Genomic DNA, 22,915 nt, shown 5'->3' on the forward strand with positions numbered 1-22,915 from the left:
GCAGAGATCGGGAAATGTCTCACTGCCTGTGATTAGCACAGTGCCAACTTCCTGGCCGGCTCTGCCCGTGGGCTGTGCAAACACGCCGGAGCTCATCCTTAGTCTGCAGTCTCTGACCATCTCCTCTAATGTGTCTGCAATCTCAGACCATCTCCTGTATCATGTCTGCAGTCTCTGACCATCTCCTGTACCATGTCTGCAGTCTCTGACCATCTCCTGTATCATGTCTGCAGTCTCTGACCATCTCCTGTATTATGTCTGCAGTCTCTGACCATCTCCTGTACCATGTCTGCAGTCTCTGATCATCTCCTGTACCATGTCTGCAGTCTCTGATCATCTCCTGTATCATGTCTGCAGTCTCTGACCATCTCCTGTACCATGTCTGCAGTCTCTGACCATCTCCTGTATCATGTCTGCAGTCTCTGACCATCTCCTGTACCATGTCTGCAGTCTCTGATCATCTCCTGTACCATGTCTGCAGTCTCTGATCATCTCCTGTACCATGTCTGCAGTCTCTGATCATCTCCTGTACCATGTCTGCAGTCTCGGATCATCTCCTGTACTATGTCTGCAGTCTCTGATCATCTCCTGTACTATGTCTGCAGTCTCTGATCATCTCCTGTATTATGTCTGCAGTCTCTGACCATCTCCTGTATTATGTCTGCAGTCTCTGACCATCTCCTGTACTATGTCTGCAGTCTCTGACCATCTCCTGTATCATGTCTGCAGTCTCTGACCATCTCCTGTACTATGTCTGCAGTCTCTGACCATCTTCTGTACTATGTCTGCAGTCTCTGACCATCTCCTGTATCATGTCTGCAGTCTCTGACCATCTGCTGTATCATGTCTGCAGTCTCTGACCATCTCCTGTATCATGTCTGCAGTCTCTGACCATCTGCTGTATCATGTCTGCAGTCTCTGACCATCTCCTGTATCATGTCTGCAGTCTCTGACCATCTCCTGTATCATGTCTGCAGTCTCTGACCATCTCTTGTATCATGTTCACAATCTCTGACCATCTATTGTAGTGTGTCTTACATTATTTAGTGGGTGCTACACTAGTAAAAGAATGAAAGGTCCTGCATCTCAACCATGGGAGATACACTCCTCTTTTATGGGAGAACTGAAGGGACTCCTCCTATGAACTGGTGGACACTAATAAGAGGTAATGGGGGGGTGGAGCTCTCCCATAAAGAGGAGTGTATCTCCAGTGGTTGAGACGCAGGATCTTTCATTCTTTTATTAGTGTAGGACCCACTAATTAAGGGGTACTTTGATGCAGTAAGTGGGCTGCCATATAGTGTGACCAAATCCCCATTTTTTTTTTTTAATATTTTCTGTTTTTTTTTAAATATCCTTGCAGGATTTAAATGTCATTTTTTATGTGTGCGCTGTAATATTTTTACTGTTTGTTGGTCTTATCAGCACCATCTTGAATGTAAACGCAACGTAGGGTGTGCCCCCCAAGTATGATTTTGTTTTTTTACACATACAGAACTCACATCGTGTGTGTGTGTATAATATATCTCTATCTATATATATCTATCTATCATTTTATGCAATAAATGGGCATGTAGATATTTACTTTCCGGAAAGAGGGAGAGGAAAGGGGGCAAGAAAGGAAATGAGAGAGGGGAAAAAAGAGAGAATGCATGGAAAAGAGGGGGAGAGACATAATAAGAGAGAGAACAAGAAAGATGGATAGAGAGAGAGAGATGGGGAAAAAAACAAGAAATTATGATAGAGGGGAAAGAAAGGAGAACAAAAAGGAGTGGTACATCCTAAAATGTACCATAAGGGGTTTAATACAGTATGAGTGGAAGAGACTCGGGGAGCGCTAAATGTCCACCGGTTAGGGGTGCAATTTACTTGCCTACCTTGGGTGCTGACAACCCACGCTACGTCCCTGGGGCTGGTATGAAATTATTTCCAGGGCTGGTTTTTATTCCCAGTCCGGCCCTGGTGTCAGGAGGTGATCAGAGTTAGCTCCCAAAATCATTGTGCATGCAGTGACACAGAGTATACGTGGGGGCGTGCCTGGTATAGGACATACAAAAATAAAAAAATTGGTACTGGTGGTAAGGGGGACGCAGTCAACCACCAGTTAAAATACAGAAAATAGTTCTATCAACAAATAGGGGAGACAGAGGGGTAACTCCATGCAGGAGGGCAAAGGGGAGTATAAAAAATATAACCACTCACACAGGCATTAAGCTCACCTTGGATCAATTGATGGTAACCTGGATAAACAAACAATCCCTGCAGGGTATAGGCCTGAAAAAATGATAAGACTGAGCAGCAATCAACAACATTGCCTATAATATAAATGTAAAAATATATGTAAAACAGCCATAATGACAAAATAGTGGTAGTCAAATGGGGGGGGGGGGGGGTTATTTTAAATAACCAAAAAGGAGAAATTGGTGTTCAAAGAGACCACAAAAAACACCTAACCTTATAACAAGCAGAGGGCAAGCTGTAGTATCAACGAAATTAATAGCAAAAGAGACCAGGGTATATTGGAGACTGCTGGTCAGACAGCACATGCAGGCAGTAATTACATCCAGGCTGTCTACAAAGGGCAGAGAGCATAGAGCTAGGATAAATATTATGAATCTTCCACAAATAAAGAATATACAACAGCCGAGTTTAAACAAATGAGTAGATAAATAACTTTGCTGTATAGATGGATAGATGGTGAGAGTCCAGGAACGAACCTCCGCCATAGAGGGTAGTAATGGTATAGGGCTGAAAGTCAGCCCTATATACACGCCCCAGTCAGGTGTGCGGAATCACCACAACAACTGACTCGGCCAGGGAGAGCTGCGCGCGCACCCCCACTGCGGCCGCGCCTGCGCAGTGTGAAGGAACAACCGCGCCAGGCGTCACCGCACGAGAGGGATGCAGTCCTCAAGTAGCAGGGCTGTGAGCTCCTCCCAGTGGTCACTCCTAAGAATGACAGTGGAGGAATGAAATGGACAATGAGACATAGTATAAAGGGAAAAGAAAGGAAGGGAGAAAGAAAAAAAGAAAAGAAAGGAGAGAAAAAAAGAAGGGGGGAAGGAAAGAAGTAATGGTGGAACAAAAAAATAAAAAAGAACAGGCACAGTATAGGGTCATGATGGAAAAAAGAAGAAAGGGGGGGGGGACCAAGGAACAGTCCTGGATACAAAAGCCACATAAAGCAGTCCACTAAGGGACTGAAATGCAGCTACCCTGCCGCACGTATGGTTCTGTAACAACAGCACGCTAAAGGAGCCACAAATATGGTGTCCAGACAGTCTCCAGAGACAAAGAGCCAGAATCGGGAATAATTGAAACATATGAAATCTAGGGAAGGAGAAAAAGAAAATATATGATTAGATATACATGTCAAACTGTGATATAGTATTAAGCATGTATTTCGGTAATTTTGCAAAGGACAGTAAGGAGTTGATGGCAAGGAAACAAAAGACATATCTTCAGAGGGTACCCTTCAGGAGGTTGAAGGAGAGAAGCTATATTCCAATTTACTGCAGGATTCCATCTCCGCCAATGTTATGCATTTATTGTATTCAACTCACATTAGAGAGGTCTAGCTAGCTGCTTGTATTTTTACTGCAATGTTTTTAAAATTGATTTTTGCACTATATGTTTAACCAGTAGCTGCCCGCCCACTGTTATATGACGGTGGGACGAGGCAGCTCTCGTTCTGGGCGGACGTCATATGACGTGACCGCCTTTCTGAGCCACTAGGGGCTCACCGTCTCACTCGGGACCGGATGCGCGTGCCCGGCGGCCGCGATGTCTGCCAGGCACCCGCGATTGCCCAGCAACCGAGCAGGACCGTGGATCTGTGTATGTAAACACAGATCCACGTCCTGTCAGAGCGGAGAGGAGACCAATGTGTGTCCCTTGTACATAGGGACTGCGATCGGTCACCTCCCCCAATCAGTCCCCTCCCCCCACAGTTAGAATCACTTCACTAGGACACACATTAACCCCTCGATCACCCCTCGATCACCCCCTTCCCTGCCAGTCACATGTATGCAGTAATCAATGCATTTTTATAGCACGGATCACTGTATAAATGTGAATGGTCCCAAAAATGTGTCAAAAGTGTCCGATATGTCCGCCGCAATATCGCAGTCATGATAAAAATCACAGATCGCCGCCATGACTAGTAAAAAAAAAATAATAAAAATGCTATAAATCAATCCCCTATTTTGAAGTCGCTATAACTTTTGCGCAAACCAATCAATATACGCTTATTGCGATTTTTTTTTTTTTTACCAAAAGTATGTAGAAGAATACGTATCGGCCTAAACTGAGGAAAAAAATTGTTTTTAAAAAAAAAAAAAAATTGGATATTTATTATAGCAAAAAAGTAAAAAATAATGTGTTTTTTCAAACTTGCCCCTCTTCTTTTGTTTATAGCGCAATAAATAAAAACCGCAGAGGTGATCAAATACCACTAAAAGAAAGCTCTATTTGTGGGGAAAAAATGATAAAAATTTAATTTGGGTACAGTGTAACATGACCGCGCAATTGTCATTCAAAGTGCGACAGTGCTGAAAGCTGAAAAATGGTTTGGGCAGGAAGGGGGTGAAAGTGCCCTGTATTGAGGTGGTTAATAATAAATACATTTATGTATGTTTTATAATTGGTGCCTACAAAGTCCATTTTTGTTGTTCTTGTGTTAATTAAATTGTCATTTAGGACGTGGCACTGTTCTAACACAAAATTCCCACAGTTCCATCCTGTGCTTGAGTTTAGTTGACTTATTGATGTCTGCTGATTGGGTGGTAGTACCTGTTACTTGTTGATGGTTTTTTATTATCCAATTAACTAGTACTAATTAACTATAACTGTGTTGATTGGTGATTTAGCCTCGGACACCTTGGTTGTTGAATTTATCATTTTGGTGTTGTTGGTTTGGAAACGCATGTAGCATCGTTTATGCAAAAATGGACTTTGTGGGAGATGCTTGGTCTGGATATATGAACGAAATCCACACTAACTGTAATACATCCACTAGAGATGACTTAGCACTTAACCAATACTTGTCTAAAACTAGGAGGCTCCTAAAGAAAAAATCGAACCTGTATTGTCACGTAGAGTTTTTTCAACAATACATACAGGACAATATTTGTCCAATTGAACTCAGAATACAGATATTTCCCTCTTTCAAAAATACTACTCCTGAACTCAAACTTGAGTGGGAAAAAGAGAACCAAATGTAGTACTGAATTGATTAAACTCTTAGTTACACAATACAAAGCGGATCTCCTCTCCCTAGACCAGGAACTTGTCTCCCTTCAAGCACAACAAGAATCTGTTAAAAATCATGCACAATTCGATAAAAAATGGCAGGGACTCAAGGAATATCTAAATAGACTGAACAAAGATATTATCTCGAAAAAACAACCTAAATTGTACCAAGACAAGATGGCCTTCTTGGAGGGCTATGCCTATCGCTGGCACTCAACCCCACAAAATAAAAGATCTAGACAAAGTACCAAATCTACTAATTATGGCCCTGGCCATTCTTCCAGGGAAGAGGATACCGAATTGGATTTCTCCCTCTCTTCCTCATCCATTCACCCCACTCCTTCCCACTCTATTAACACACGATTCAATCCTAACCTAGGAGCACGACGAAGAGGACTTAAATGATGGTCAACCATTCACTCCTCAACCCAAAAAACGCCCTAAAGAAGCTACCAGACACAACTCGCATGCCTTGAGAGCACATTCTGAACAGACCCGATCGGGTTCGAATTTTCACACAACCACACACTTAGGAACCTTAGCAACACAGGCACTTAATTTGTTACACAACCCATCTGGGGTTAATCCAATCCCCAACAATGGGGGCCAACTTGGATACAGACACTCTTCCTACACGCTCTACAACTAATGCGATATTGCCTACACCTCATTCCACGGCATCTTTGTCGATTACCACAAAACACAGCACACTTGATCAACACCTAGTGTCCATGGGGCCATCACCCTCAAATTTTCCCATGACCCCCACAATGACCCTTCACACATAGAACTCAATGTTATCAACCTCACTACTTATATTTTTTCTCAAACTGACCTGGACGTTCTTAGATATGGTCTCAGTTTTTGTTCTACTTTCCAGCTGGATAAATACGACTCCATTAAAGATGTCTACCTTTTTTGTAGAAAGTTTACTTAAATTTCTGTTCGATCATGATCAAATTCGTTCTAAACAAGATAGAGACCTATCCAAAAGTATCAAACATTTCACTATGGAGGAGTTCCGGGCCTTCAGAGACCTTATCCTCCTATTGGAGGAGAACGAAACCGTAGACCCTCCAACACACAATACTATTACCAATAGCCCCTCACCAGCTGTCAAACCTAGACCTGCTACCAAATTCAAACCTAAATCCAGGAAATTCCCTGACCTGACGACAAACCCCCAAATATGGGCCTTTATGACGGCCACAACTGGGGAATTGAGACACCTCACAGTAGACCCTATGCCAAAAAATGTATCTTCTGATCAACTTCAATCTATTTCCAAACTACGTAATCATCCTGATCTAGTCATCAAGCAGGTGGATAAGGGAGGAAATGTGGTATTGATGACCCATGATCAATACGTCGGGATGTGCATGGATATCCTCAGCAATCACTCTTGGTATCGCCGGATTTCGGCCAGTTCTACTCAGGGATTCATCATAAAATACAAATCCATAATAGGAAATGCCTACCATGTGGGTTTGATTGGCCAGGATACCCATGCATACCTCGACACTAAGTTCCCGCGAACTCCCACATTTTATTCACTACCGAAAACTCATAAGAGTCTACATGCTCCTCCAGGCCACCCTATTGTCTCTGGCATTGGCTCATTGACTGAGAATGCCAGTAGACTTATTTATTTTTTCCTGACCCCACATGTCATCTGATTGCCCTCCTATGTCCAAGACACGTTAGATCTTCTCAAACTTATTGAGGGGGTTGCAGTCCCTCCCGATGCCCTGCTCCTGACTTCGGATGTAGTCAAGCATCCCTCATGAGCAGGATGGTTCGCACCTTCCTCAGAGAAGAGGACCACCACTGTTGGCCCTTCAGTGAATTCCTCCTAAAATGACTTTCTTTCATCTTGTCACACAACTGGTTCACTTTCAACGGCTCCCACTACCTCCAGGTGCAGGGCATGGCCATGGGCACGTGTTGTGCCCCGGCCTATGCCAACCTATACCTGGGGGGGTGGGAGTGGGACATCTTCTCCAATGAGGTAATTAACAACCACACCAGTCATGTACTGATGTGGCTCAGATATATTGATGACATATTTGTTATCTGGGTGGGCTCACAGCAAACCTTAGACACCTTTGTTGACCTCCTCAATAAAAATACCTACAATTTGAAATTCACAGCGAAGAGTGACCTGTACCAGATTCCATTTCTCGATCTCTCAATTTTGAAAGATCGAGATAACTGTCTTGCTACTACACTTTACCGTAAAGAATCAGCTGGGAACGCGATTTTGAACGCTTCCAGCACCCACCCATTGACACTTATCTGGAGCATCCCCTACGCTCAGTATATCCGCTTAAGAAGGAATTGTACCAATGATAACGAATTTAGACATCATGCGGACCATCTTAGGGATCGGCTCCTTCGACGGGGATACTCTAAATCACTTTTGCGTAAATCTTTCAATAAAGCTTTTAAACAACCCAGAAATACCTTACTTTACCAACATAAAACCAAGTCAGATGACCATGCCACTCTGAAATTCATTACGCAATATTCTTCCAAACAATATCAGTTACGTAATGTGTTGGATAAACACTGACACATCCTACATGAGGACCCCATCCTCAGCAAATATGTCACTGACCGTCCTGAGATTGTCTTTAAAAGGGCAATCTCCCTTCGGGATAAACTTACCCAAAGCCACTATGTCCCTCCTCAAGGACCTATGATCAGTGAACCAGGAATTTTTAAATGTGGACACTGTGCTATATGTCCCTGGATTTCCCCAGGTTGGAGATTCAAACTACCTAATGGGGAACTTTTCTATCCACACTTTCGGGCTGACTGTGGCACCCAGGGGGTAATCTATTTAATGACCTGTATATGTGGGATATTTTATGTCGGAAAAACAATACGCCAGTTACGACAGAGAATTAAGGACCACATTTGTTCATCTGCCAATGGTAGGATGCTCAGCCCCATTAGTAGGCATCTTGATCTTTGTCATAAGTTCAACACCTCAGTTGCTTTCTTTATTGTCTTGGCAGTGGTCCTACAGGACCCCAGGGGAGGTAATTGGAACAGGAGAATACTACAGCATGAGAGAAAATGGATTAAACGCTTAAACGCCACACGATGGCCAGGTATTAATGAAGTACAGACCTACAAGTCATTTCTCTAACCCACCATTTGTTTGGCTACTCTTTGACGTCCTATTATACTAACTTGTTGCGATATATCCTTATTTGCCTCATGCTAATGTGGTCTTGCTTCTCTCCTTCAACCTCCTGAAGGGTACCCTCTGAAGATATGTCTTTTGTTTCCTTGCCATCAACTCCTTACTGTCCTTTGCAGAATTACCAAAATACATGGTTAATACTTTATCACAGTTTGACGTGTATATCTAATCATATATTTTCTTTTTCTCCTTCCCTAGATTTCATATGTTTCAATTATCCCCGATTCTGGCTCTTTGTCTCTGGAGCCTGCAGTGGAGACTGTCTGGACACCATCTTTGTGGCTCCTTTAGCGTGCTGTTGTTACAGAACCATACGTGCAGCCGGGTAGCCGCATTTCAGTCCTAGTGGACTGCTTTATGCAAATTTTGTATCCAGGACTGTTCCTCGGTCCCCCCCCCCCTTTCTTCTTTTTTCCATCATGACCCTATACTGTGCCTGTTCTTTTTTTATTTTTTTGTTCCACCATTACTTCTTTCCCTCTCCCTTTCTTTTTTTCTCTCCTTTCTTTTATTTTTTTTTCTTTCTCCCTTCCTTTCTTTTCCTTTTATACTATGTCTCATTGTCCATTTCATTCCTCCACTGTCATTCTTAGAAATGGCCACTGGGGGAGCCCACAGCCCTGCTACTTGAGGACTGCGCTCCTCTCACGCGGTGATGCCTGGCGCGGTTATTCCTTCACACTGCGCAGGCGTGGCCGCAGCGGGGGTGTGCATGCAGCTCTCCCCGGCCGAGTCAGGTGTTGTGGTGATTCCGCATACCTGACTGGGGCGTGTATATAGGGCTGACTTTCAGCCCTATACCATTACTACCCTCTATGGCGGAGGTCCGTTCCTGGACCCTCACCATCTATCCAGCAAAGGTATTTATCTACTCATTTGTTTAAACTCTGCTGTTGTATATTCTTTATTTGTGGGAGATTCATAATATTTATCCTAGCTCTGTGTTCTCTTCCCTTTGTAGACAGCCTGGATGTAATTACTGCCTGCATGTGCTGTCTGACTAGCAGTCTCCAATATACCCTGGTCTCTTTTGCTATTAATTTCGTTGATACTCTAGTGTACCGGTCACAGCCAAATAATCAGACCAGTGGTGATGTGCAATCTCAACTTTACTTAACAGTGAACTTCAACATAAATTGTACCGGAAATCATGCAAAACTGGGTATACAGTACAGAACATTAATATGAACCGTAAAGGAAGAGGATATAACTATTACACTGCCTATCAACTAATGTTCACAAGGTGGCAGCAGCGTGTTCTGAGTCCAATCTACAGATAGAAATGAAAACTTAAGAATCTCACGTGTCCCAAAATAGTAATCATTCGTTCCACAGACTGTGAGCTGAGCGGACCTCCTGCTGACACAAACTTCACGCTGGCACTGCTTTCTACTTGCTTTGGTCAGAGGGTTCTGGTGGCTGGCACTTCCTCCCATGGAGTTTGTAGCTTGCCCTGCTGATGTGCACCTTTGCGCCTGATCAAGACCCTGTCTCCTGGCTTCAGGTCATAGACCTCCGTTCCTGACTCTTCTTGTTCCACCCAAGTTCGCTCCTTTACAAACTGTTGGACTTCTGACAGGCGTTGCCTCCACTCTCGAATCCAGGTTGCTGGAGTATACTCCAGATCTTCAGTGGGGACAACACCCCATAGATCTGTGGGTCCCCCAAGAGTACGGCCAAACATCACGTGGTAAGGAGACCGAGCTGTTGCTGGGTGCACAGTATGATTATACTTCCAAACCACTTCGGCCAAGTAATGGGTCCATCTGGTTCGTTTCTCACGGGCCAGCCCTCTCAACACTTGTATCAGGGTATGATTAAACCTCTCGCAGGCGCCATTACCCTGTGGGTGATATGGGGTCGTATGCGTCTTCTTGACACCTAAGGAGTGACACCACTCCTGGAAGAACTCACTTTCAAAGCAGAGCCCTTGATCTGAATGTATCTTCTGAGGGCAACCATAATATAAGGGAGACAGAAGTGCTTCCACACTGCTTGAGCTGCAGTCTTTGCAGTCTGGTCACGAGTTGGTACAGCTACTGCAAACTTGATAAAGTGGTCCACCATGACAAGGACATGGCAATGTCCATCTTCCGACATGTCGAGGGTAAGGAAGTCAACTGTCAATACTTCCAATGGGGCAGACGTGTTCAAAGTCATGGGAGGCACCTGGACCTCAGCCCCCTTGGTCACGGAGCATACCGCACATTGCCGACATATCTGATCAATAAACTGGAACAGCCCCACACACATGGCTTGCCTTTTGAACCAGGCAAATGTCTTGTTTTCACCCCAATGTCCTCCTTCCACATGGATCCTTTCTGCCACTGGTCGAGCTCTGGCCCGGGACAGTACGACCTGCCAAGTTACCGAAGAGTCATGCGTTTCTGCCCAGTTACAATCTTCCAATACCTGGATGAGGTCCACCCGTGGTCTACTCTTAGGTCTAGCCCCCATTAAGGGTGGGATTTCTTCGTCTTTGGCCTCTTCATCCGCATCTCGCTGTGGTTGGGCTGAAGGGTACCGTGATAGGGCATCAGCCATGTGGTTCCCCTTTCCTGGGTGGTAATGCAGGGAAAAGTCAAACTTTGCCAGACGTACTGCCCATCTTTGTTCCAGAGTGCCAAGTTTGGATGTCTGGAGATGTACTAAGGGGTTATTGTCTGTCCAGACTTTGAACTTAGACCCTGTGAGATACTCGGTGAAACGTTCTGTGACGGCCCACACCAGCGCTAACAGTTCCAACTTGAAGGAGCTGTAGTTTGCAGGGTTTCTCTCGGTTGGATGAAGGCTGCAGCTGGCATAAGCAATAACCCATTCCTTACCATCTTGCATTTGTGAGAGCACGGCCCCCAGGCCCTGGTTACTTGCATCAGTTTGTAACCGAAAGGGAAGGGAGAAATCAGCAAAGGCCAATAGAGGGGCTGACACCAACCGTTGCTTTAAGACGTCAAATGCCTCTTGCTGTTCCAGTCCCCATTCTACCCTCTTGTGACCTCCTTTCTGGTCTACTCCATGTAGTAACTTCTGGATTGGAGCAGCATGATGGGCGTAGTGCTTGATGAAGCGTCGATAGTGCCCCGATAACCCTAGGAAGGCTCTAACCTCAGTCACGGTTGATGGTGCCTTCCATTCTTGTATTACCTTGATTTTCTCTGGGTTGGGGAGCACACCCTGTTTTGAAATGACATGTCCCAAATATTCAATCTCACTTTTGAACAGGTGGCTTTTTTTGGCTTAAGCTTCAGCCCATACTGATGTAGCCGGGCTAGAACAGCATCGAGGTGGGCGAGGTGCTCCTCGAAGGTGGCAGAGAACACCACAATATCATCAAGATAAATCAAGATGCTATCCAGGTTCATATCCCCAAGACAAATGCTCCATTGTCCTCTGGAAGGTAGCAGGTGCATTGTTCAGTCCAAAAGGCATTCTCTTGAACTGCCATAGTCCCATAGGGGTGATGAAAGCAGTTTTTGGTCGATTGGCTTTGGCCACAGGGATCTGCCAATACCCACTGGCGAGATCAAGCGTGGAAAAGAACTTGGCTTTCCCTAGAGCTGTTAGGGACTCATCAATCCGCGGCAGGGGATAGGCGTCTCTTGTAGTGACAGCATTCAATCTACACAGAAGCGGAGGGTGCCATCCTTTTTCCGCACTAATACAACAGGAGCTGCCCATGGGCTCTTGCTGTCTTCAATTATGCCTTGTTGCATCATCTGTTCCAACATCTGCTTGACTTCCTGATAAAGGTGAGGGAGTATGCTTCTGTAGCGATCCCGGATGGGTGGATTTCCTCCTGTTGAGATCTCATGTTCAATTCCATTGCTACAGCCCAGGTCAAAATCCCCCTGGGAAAACGCCTCTGACCACTTATCCACCAGTTGCCTTACTGGGTGGGTGTGAGTTCCTCAGTGGACAGCTGTAGAAGTGGAAGTATCCATTCTCCTACCCATGCTGGGTCTGCTCCAGCTGAACATTTGGCAACATTCACTTTAGCTACATAACGTCGTCCGTGAAATTTCTGGAGCTCTATGTGGTCCACTTTGGGAGAAATCACACCTGAAATCAGGGCCAGTTCCGCCACTGGTGTCCCTGGGGGCAAGTGAAGTGGGATCGTCTTACTGTTCCGCATCCTAACTAGCACGGTGCCTTGACGAACTACTGTGAAAATTCTAGCAAAAAACGAGGCCATATCTGAGGGTAAGGGTTCCACTAGCACTGGGACGCCCTGCAGTCTATGGCATGATCCAACATTCATGGTAAGTACAAGTTCTTTGCAGGGAGGAATTACAATCTCTGTCCCAAAAGGAACCCTCACGACACCAGCCTTTTCATTAATGTTTGCAATACTTGTGTCAGAGCCCTTTAGTGCTGCCAAGGTAAGGAGCAGCTTTCTAACTTCTTTAGGTGGTCCCAGGTGTGTAGGACACCGTTTTAACAGCTCAGGCCTCAGCCCCTGGATGATATTCATGCCCAATATCACCCGCGGTCGACCTTTTCCGGATGCTCGTGTAACCACAACACCTTTTTGGCCAAGGTCCTGTCCCCACAGTTCTACTTTCATCCAGGTAATCCCGAGCACTGCTATAGGAAGTTCGTTGGCAGCTGTCAGTGAGATCCAGGGGATATCCTGACTCATTTTCTTCTTTGGGAAGTATCGCTGGAACAAGGGTTCTGGTAGAATGGTGACTTGGGACCCAGTGTCGAAAAGACATTCGACCTCTTGGCCATCAAAGTACCCGTGTACCACAGGGCAATCGACCCCCATGCCCTCCGTGTGTGACGGGGGAGTCGTTTTACTGGGCCGCCCTACTGCTTGACTCCTAGCGGCGGGGCGCTCTGAGTTTAATGGCTCCCTTGGTATTCGATTAGGACAGTCCCTCAAGCAATGTCCCTTTTGTCGACAGCCCCAACATGGAGAGGGTGACCTCTCCCATCTTGGTCGTCTGTGGGGCAGTGATCGGTTTCTCCATGAAGGGGTGTGTTCCCTTGGCCCACTTGGATTGTCTCGCTCATGTCTCAGCGTGGCAAGTTCTGTCTGGAGCTGGGCCATTCCTTCTGTCAGCTTGTGGATGGCCACCTCCCACGGAGCTGTGTGTCCAGTTTGTGGCGGTTTACATGGTTTATCACCTGTGCTGGCCATGAGGACATCCGTGATGGCACGTCTGGGTTCCGAATATAGGATAGCTGCTTCCAGAATTTTGTGGAATTTTAAGTTTGGGTTACTTCTGTCCTTCTCTTGTAACTTTTCCCTGACTTTGTCAGACAGAAGGCCATCCACAAACTGATCCTTCAGCCACCCATCTGTATCACTCCAGCCAGCACGTCCTGCTCGCCTCCTCTCCTTGCAGCGGATCTCGGCTGCTATATCCTGCAGTTCCAGGGAATACTGCGGAATGGATTCTCCCACTCTCTGCCTTCTACTGATAAAGCGAGCTCTAAGATCCCTTAATGAAACCGTCTGGGTGTACACTGCCTCCAAGCAGCTGATTATCTTGTCTAGGGAGTCCTGGTCCTCTGCTGGAAGGTGTAGGATCAACTTCCTTGCTTCCCCTTCAAGGGCATTAATGGCCAGGTCTGCCTGCTGCGCAGGTGGGACCCCATATGACCGGATTAAGCCCCGCAACCTCCTAATCCAATCATCTAAGTCCTGATCCGGTCCTGTGTACTTAGGCAGCTGTTGTGGTAGCAATCCTGCCAGCAGTAGAGAAGCTATGGCAGACTGTTTAACTCCCTCAGTGCCACTGCGGACTGGCTCTGCCCTTGTGCTGTTCTCCTCATCACTGTCTGACATGGCTGTTTCCTGTTCGTGACGCCAAGTGTAGTGTAACGGTCACAGCCAAATAATCAGACCAGTGGTGATGTGCAATCTCTACTTTACTTAACAATGAACTTCAACATAAATTGTACCAGAAATCGTGCGTAACTGGGTATACAGTATTAATATGAACCGTAAAGGAAGAGGCTATAACTATTACACTGCCGTTCAACTAATGTCCACAAGGTGGCAGCAGAGTGTTCAGAGTCCAATCTACAGATAGAAATGAAAACTTAAGAATCTCACGTGTCCCAAAATAGTAATCGTTCGTTCCACAGACTGTGAACTGAGTGGACCTCCTGCTGACACAAACTTCACGCTGGCACTGCTTTCTACTTGCTTTGGTCAGGGGGTTCTGGTGGCGGGAGATAGGGCCAACTCACTTCATGGACAGCTTCCACCAATGGACTGTAACAGAGTCCTCTCCAGTGACTGGGGCTTGGAAAGATACTGCAAGCTCTTGTGCTTACTGCTGGTGGCCCGCACACCAGACTTAACAGCTCACTTGCCCAGTCACTGCTGTCCCATCAGGCAGGATCTCTCTGAGCACAGGAAGCTGGGTGGAGCTGACTTTTATATCCCCTGGGCGTGTCCAGGAGCTCAGAGGATTGTGGGGAGTTGAGTTAAAGGGACCTGCACCAAAATCTGGACAAAAGGGCATCCCACTACACTACTACAGCTTGCCCTCTGCTTGTTATATCAGGCCTCCCCTTCTTCATTCTTACTAAGAGTATAAGGTGAGGTGTTTTTTGTGTGCCTCTCTTCTCTTTTTTTGGTTATTTAAAATACCCCCCCCCCCCCATTTCACTACCACTATTTTGTCATTATGGCTGTTTTTACATATATTTTTACATTTATATTATATTTATATTATAGGCAACGTTGTTGACTCAGTCTTATCATTTTTTCAGGCCTATACCCTGTAGGGTTGTTTGTTTATTTATCCAGGTTACCATCAATTGATCCAAGGTAGGCTTAATGCCTGTGTGAGTGGTTATATTTTTTATACTCCCCTTTGCCCTCCTGCTTGGAGTTACCCCTCTGTCTCCCCTATTTGTTGATAGAACTATTTTCTGTATTTTAACTGGTGGTCCCCCTTACCACCAGTACCAACTTTTATATTTTTGTATGTCCTATACCAGGCACGCCCCCATGCATACTTTGTGTCACTGCATGTACGCTGATTTTGGGAGCTAACTCTGATCACCTCCTGACACTCCCTGCAAACCACTGGAGACATTTAAAATAAACTTTTGTCTGTCTATTGTTACTGATTGCTTGTAATTTTATCTCTCTTTTGTAGAATACTTTATAGCTCCAGAAGAAGCAATCAAATTGCGAAACATGTAGAGCTTATTTCGTTCTTCTATATTCCAATTTACTGCAGGATTCCATCTCCCCCAATGTTATGCATTTATTGTATTCAACTCACATTAGAGAGGTCTAGCTAGCTGCGTGCATTTTTACTGCAATATTTTTAAAATTGATTTTTGCACTATATGTTTAATAATAAATACATTTATGTATGTTTTATAATTGGTACCTACAAAGTTAATTTTTGTTGTTCTTGTGTTAATTAGATTGTCATTTAGGACGTGGCACTGTTCTAACACAAAATTCCCACAGTTCCATCCCGTGCTGGAGTTTAGTTGACTTATTGATATCATCACACCCTTATTGTCAGCCCTGACTAAAATCTTCTTATTCATAAAATACTGACCCCAGATTTCCAATGCCACAATAATTGGGAATAGTTCAAGTAGAACAATGTTTTTTAAATAACCCTTCTTATGCCATTCAAGACTCCATCGTTCCGTGCACCAATGGGAATGCCAAATTGCAGCAAAGCCAAATGATCCAGCGGAGTCGGTGAACAGAAGAAAATCCTTATATAAAATAAATTCCTCCTGCCACATTGCTCTACCATTAAAATGAGTAAGGATTGAAGCCATTAAATCTTCCCTCATGTCATGTGTAATTCTAATATTAGAAAATGGGGATTGAAAACCTGAAATTGCTACATATAATCTTCTAGAAAACACTTTCCCAATTGGAATAATCCTAGATGCGAAAGCTAACAGACCCAAAGGGACTGCATTTCTTTTAAACAAACCTTTCTTTTTACGGATTATAATTAATAGCAGAGCCCTGAGTTTGTGTACCTTTTCTTCTGGCAAACGAAACTCCATTAGATTTGTATCAATAGTGATACCTAAAAATTGCAGACAAGTAGAAGGCCATGCCGTCTTTTCGAAAGCCAGAGGAATACCAAAATGATAACAAATTTTAAAGAAAGTATCTGGTAAAATTGAACAATCAGAAGGCCCTAGAAAAAGAAAATCATCTAAATAATGAATTATGAATTTTGAACCAGATTCTATACTAACTACCCAATCTACAAAAGTAGAAAATTACACAAAGTAAAAGCAAGGTAGAGAACAACTCATAGGTAAACACTTATCAAAATAAAAACTACCGTTAAAAAAGAAAACAAATTAAAGGATGACGGGTTTATAGGTAAGAGGCGAAAAGCCGATTTAATATCTGCCTATGATAAAAGAGCACCCTTCCCTAAACATCTAACCTTTTTAATGGCGTAATCAAAAGTAGTATAAGTTACTGACGCCATATCCTCTGAAATCTGAACATTAAGCGATTGACCTTTTGGAAATGACAAATGATGAATTAATCTGAAAGAATTTTTTTCTTTCTTAGGTACAATGCCTAAAGGGTAAATTCTAAAATTCTCAAATGGAGGAAAGCTAAAAAGGACCTTCAAATCTCCCTTCCTTAATTTCTTTTGAAATTTTTTCTGAAACGATATCACAAAAATATTCTACTGATTATAATTTTTTTACCAAAGTACATCCTGTTCCTGAAAATGCGGGTAATGAGATCCCCTATTAAAAGCCTTCAATTAGAAGGTTGGCTGTCAACCTGTCTGGAAATGTTCTGAACCATGGGAGCATATTTTGAAGCTTCACCGGCGTGAATGCTTTTTGAAAAATTCCCTGGTTGTTGATGGGTTGCAGACATTTTCTTAAAACATTTTGAAACTGAATGTGTTCCTGCACAAAAGGCACATTTGTGCCTATATTTACATACGTTTGGTGTATTTGTATTCTATGGTTTGTAGCAAGAGAAATACAAATAAGCCGCCCCTGAATCCCCCTTACTCCGCTGCGCCAAAGAAAAGTGCAAAGCTATATAAAAGATGTGTAAATGAATACAAAATGTGTGTACATACATAATGTACAGTGAAAAAAGCTGCCACTTAAATAAAAACGTAAATTGATCAGAATCCCAAAACTATACCTCTCACATGTGTACAGATAGAGATAGTGGCGCTATTGTAAATTGTGTAAAATAATGAGTCAGAGCAGCATGATGCCTATGACCCTCTAATTATACATAAAAATATTAGTATCATGAAAAAATTAATCTTATCATGAAAAAAAATTTTCAACACCCAGTGAAAAGTGTCACTGTAGATAATAAATTACAAGAATTGAATGATCAAGTTCAACAGTTGTTTTTCAATCTTCTTGCGTGATAAATCTTCTACTCTTCCACCACACCACCGTGATAGTGACATCACTCCCTCTGAAGAGCGAACTCACCAGATTGTATAGCCTCCCACTCTCGTGTTCGGCAAAACAGCAATTGAACCACACCTGGGTTGCATGTGATGAACACCTCATGACACCCACCCCCCCTGTGGCCCTCCTGACTCCACCCCCCCTGATGCCCTCCTGACACACCCCCCTGATGCCCTCCTGACACCCACCCCCGATGCCCTCCTGACATCCAGCTCTCATGACACCCCCGATGCGCTCCTGACACCCGTCCCTTGATGCCCTCCTGACACCCACCCCCCCATTCCCTCCTGACACCCACCCCCCTGATGCCCTCCTGACACCCAGTCCCCCTGATGCCCTCCTGAAACCCAGCCCTCCTGACTCCAGCCCCCCTAAAGTCCTCCTGCCACCCACCCCCCTGATGTCCTCCTGACATCCAGCCCCCCTGATGTCCTCCTGACATCCAGCCCCCCTGATGTCCTCCTGACATCCAGCCCCCCTGATGTCCTCCTAACATCCAGCCCCCGATGCCCTCCTGACACCCACCCCCTTGATGCCCTCCTCACAACCCCCTCATGCCCTCCTGACACCCACCCCCCTGATGCCCTCCTGACACCCACCCCCTGATGTCCTCCTGACACCCAGTCCCCCTAATGCCCTCCTGAAACCCAGCCCTCCTGACACCCACCCCCCTGATGCCCTCCTAACACCCACCCCCCTGATGTCCTCCTGACATCCAGCTCCCCTGATGTCCTCCTGACACCCACCCCCCTGATATCCTTCTGACATCCAGCCCCCCTAATGCCCTCCTGACACCCACCCCATGATGCCCTTCTGACACCCAGCCATCCTGACATCCAGCCCCCCTGATGCCCTCCTGACACCCAGCCCTCCTCTGTTTTCATGATGAACTCCGGCATCAGATTTGTGGGGATGACCAACTCCCCAGGCATGAAAAAGAGTGTGAATGAAAGTGAATGCAGAGTTTCTCCCTGAAGCTATCTTTTAAGGTAGGCTAAGTTTATATATTTTTAAAGTGACATTAGTTTTAGTAGATTTTTCTATGTCTTCTTTATGCTGTCTTTACTTTTAATTGGGGGGCTTGCTAGGGAACTTCTTTAAAAAAAAAAGGGGGGGTGAGGGGGGCGCTGCAGATCTTTGATCTCTTCAATGTTGTCCAGGTATATCTCCATCTCTCAAAGATTGCCTACCCCTGCTCTAACACCTTTATTAGGCTAAGAAGTGCTAGGAATCTCTGGCAATGTTAATGCATTTATTGTTAAGAGTGTTTTGGTATTGTCCAGAGTTTAAATTGGATCAATGTCATAGATCTGTTACAGATCTGTTTCCTCTATTCCTAAGGATCAGCAGCCATGCTTAGACATGTAGTTCCATGGCTTTAACTTGTAAAGGCCTGCTGATACCTTTGATCCCACCACACTTGTATTTAAGACTGCTTAACCCCCTGCTGTTAATTCAATTAGTTACACGCCCAGCCAGTCCTGTCTTTTCAAACTTAGCTCATTGCCTCAGGCTAATGTATTTTAATGTTCATAGCAGTCTATCTGCATGTCCCCATGTGTATCTCAAGTCTGCTTCCCTCAAAGTTTCCCCCTGCAACTCTACCTGTTCCTAGAGATTCCTGTGTGTCTGTTTTTACGTGGCTATTTTTTCCTAGTTGTCTGTTGTGTATCTGTCACCAGTATCTGTGTGTTTCCATGCACACCTGTCACTACTGTCTAGTGATCCCAGGGCCTCAGTGTTGCAAGGGATTCTTATTTTTTTTATTGGTTGTTTGTCCTAGTAGCAGCAGTCCCTTAGACTCTGCACCTTGGCCCTTCCAAGGGTCCTTACCTTCGTTATACATGTGGGCATGCTGTATTCTCCGCAGTTGGTGCCCATAGGTGTCTTTCCTGTCTTAGACTTCCTGACTTGACTCCTTAACTAGTAGTCTGTGTCCTTCATGCCAGTAAGACCAGTGCCCCAGTGCTGCACTATGCCCCTGCCATTCATGTCTGATTAGTGTAGGCAGTTTATGTTGTATGGGTGAAGGATAACATTGTCTGATTACCAGTTTGATGGGGTGTGCAGCCTTTATAAAGAATCAAGTGTTGGAAGGTTGATTTATTTCAATCCGGGTATTCAGACTATTCCCATACGTAGGTTAAAGAGAGGCTTAATGGAGATTGTCTTAGGAGCCAGTGGTGTGGCACTGGGTACCCTAAACACAATGAGTCTGAAGGCACTCAGAAACACATTGGGATGTCTGGTGCTACATGTCGGTGAAGGGTTTAGGAAATCCCACTTGCTCAGTCCAGCACCCATGGACAAAAGGAGGTGTTCCAGGACCCCAGGGAAGTGCTTGCCTCATTCTCAGTGGGGCCATTTCCACTTTGCAAAAACAGGCAGGTGGGGTAGTATCCAGGTTTACTATGAGTCATATAGATTGGTGGATGACTCAGTTCCATGGTTGTCAAAACATGACTTGCTCTGTTCTTATCCCAGATTGCAGGGACTCAACATTATGTGTATACCTCAGTCAATTTAGGTGCTATCCTATCAGAATCCACTGTGTTACACCTTAGAGTCCATCATGTTTTGATGGTTTATGAGTTATGTTTTTTGTTTTTAACCTGTAGCACTTTGAGATCTTTTGATGAAAAGGGCACTATAAATAAAATGTATTATTATTTTTATATTATTATTATTATTTTTGGATAACCTCCAGATGATTGATACTGATGGGTTCTGGAGAAAAGAAGGAGTTGTGTTATGCCAACAGGACAGAATCATGAGACAGCAATGCTAGCACAGGAAGTCCACCGGCTCCATCCACAGCCCCAAACACCGTCATCCGCTCAGCTAGAACCCCCTGACTGCAGAGAGGATGACTAGACATCGAAAGGTCCCTCAACAGCCGCATAAATTACTGGAATTTTTTGCCACGGCCCAGTGCGGGCTACAACAAAATGGCGGCGGTGCCGCGAGGAACCAGCGGCCTGCTCACAGCTCCGGAGAAAACGGCAGCCACAGGATGTCATCCTCCTCTCTCCCCACAGTCAGGCTGCACAGCGAATCCTCCTCTGGCACCTCCAGTCCTACCACACGGAGCCCAGCAAAAACAAAACCGAGGAGGGAATCCCCAGCAAAGCCGCAGACTGATCCTAATATGGAGGTAAGTGGGCCGTAAAACACCACACCAGCCCAGAGTGCACAGGGAGGGGACCCCATAGCTGACTTCCCCACAGCAGACAGACCCATTTCTGACACAGTACTAAAAGAAATGCTACTGTCACTGAGGTTGTCACTGCAGGCTGATATGGTCAGAGGGATCAACCAGTGTCAGAGGGAAGTGCAAGCATTAGATTCCATAGTGGATCATGTGTAAAGTAAGATGGCGGAATATACCTCCTCATACAACACGATGGTAGAGGCCCACACAGCACAGGGTGAGGACATAACATGGATGAAAGACAAAATCGCAGACCTTGAAGATAGATCCAGGAGGAAAAACTTCAAAATGCGAGGAGTCCCTGAGTCTGTGCCCCCCATCAACTCCTACAATATGCTCACACCATGTTTTCCACACTGGTACCAGAATTAACATAAAAAACATAAGCGCTAAAAAGTGAGTGAATCTTAACATAAGTCGGGTAACTCAAACCCAATATATAGTGAGATAACACTAAATAATAGTAAACACTAGTGAAGTGCCTGTAAATATCCAAACAAAGCAATGAGAAAGAGACAATATAAAAAATGTCCAATAACACTGTGTTGTGCTCCACAAACTGAAGTCAAAGGCTAAAGTCAGTGTATACAGAAAGTCTTCTCAAACAGCTGAAGTGCTTGGACCCATGGTGTAGACTAAAGACTTGAAAAGTACATCGATCATGGACAGCACGACAAAACATCTAGGGTGAAATACTCTTACCGGAACGAGTGGGACGTGTCAGCCTTATAGCTGTACGTCTATCAGGGCTTGTGGAGGTAGCCTCCCATATGGTCTTCTCCAAGAGTTCTCCCTTCGATCACGATCTCCGATCGACCAGGTTAATCATAGAGCCGCGGTTACTGTTAGCCAATACAGTCAAAGGTGGGGGTGAATCGTCCTCTCACACGTTCTCAGGTTCCAGGTAAGTTCCAAGGGACCAATCAAGGACAAAAACGTAAAAGAGAAAAAGGAGAAAGGGGGCTCCACATGGCGCAGGTCAAAAAATAAAAGGATTTATTGAATAAAAAACCTTACAAATTAAAAGTGATCACAAGATAAAAAATAGTTGGCAATGTGGAAAGCTGAACTCCCTACGCGTTTCGACTAAAAAGCCTTCAACTGGGGCATAAAACAGCCTCTCCACACTGCCCATATATATAGACTGTAAACACCATTGTAAATTTGTCGGATCCGCCCCCATCATGGCGGAACCGGAAGTGCAAGGTTGAATAATGTAACATCATAAATTGACTCCTAGTATGATTAGTGCACTGACAGTCACATGTAGGCATGCATAGTACAATAGGTTATGGATATATAACACTTTCAAAGTGAAACCGAGTGTAAACATTAATAAAAGAGCTAAATATTCCAATATCAGATCGGCTTGCGTTCCAAGCCTCACATTAGCAGAAGGGACTTGCGTTCCAGGAGCCTAAACCATGTGACCGAAAGGGAAGCAACAACTGGCGCACTGCTCCGCTGATGCTTCACCCGGTCATCACTGGGGGCGTGTCAACATGGTCACGGAGGGAAGGAGAGAGGAGATATGTGCTGACATCCAATGCGCCGCCAGAAACTCCTCCACTTCCTCCTATGAGGCATGCGTTCCAAGCCTCTGTATGGAGAGAGGTGGACGGACACACCAAAGCCACCTACGTCAGCAATCAAGGCCCAACCGGCCAATCGCTGGCAGGTCGGACAAACGGACCACTCCCCCTCCTATCTGCCAGATGTTAAGCATTGGTTCACGTCATGTGTTGTTATAACAACACTACAGCATAGACCGCTATGGCAACAAATGACGAATGTCATAGAGGTACTGCCAAGTCAGACCTTGGTTA

The 22,915-nt window shown here is 44.9% G+C and overlaps 1 protein-coding gene across 1 annotated transcript in view; it reads right to left on the reverse strand.

Moving 5' to 3' along the window:
- The window catches only part of LOC141133973 (uncharacterized), a 30,608-nt gene extending 8,235 nt beyond the window's left edge, over window positions 1–22,373 (reverse strand). Inside the window, exon 1 of the mRNA XM_073623572.1 lies at window positions 21,792–22,373. The gene's annotated coding sequence lies outside the window, so the exon portion shown is untranslated. The remainder of the gene's footprint in view (window positions 1–21,791) is intronic.
- Between the last annotated feature and the right edge of the window lie 542 nt (window positions 22,374–22,915).

The sequence above is a fragment of the Aquarana catesbeiana genome, linkage group LG03 (assembly GCF_042186555.1).
Source record: "Aquarana catesbeiana isolate 2022-GZ linkage group LG03, ASM4218655v1, whole genome shotgun sequence".
In the NCBI taxonomy this organism is placed as follows: domain Eukaryota; kingdom Metazoa; phylum Chordata; class Amphibia; order Anura; family Ranidae; genus Aquarana; species Aquarana catesbeiana.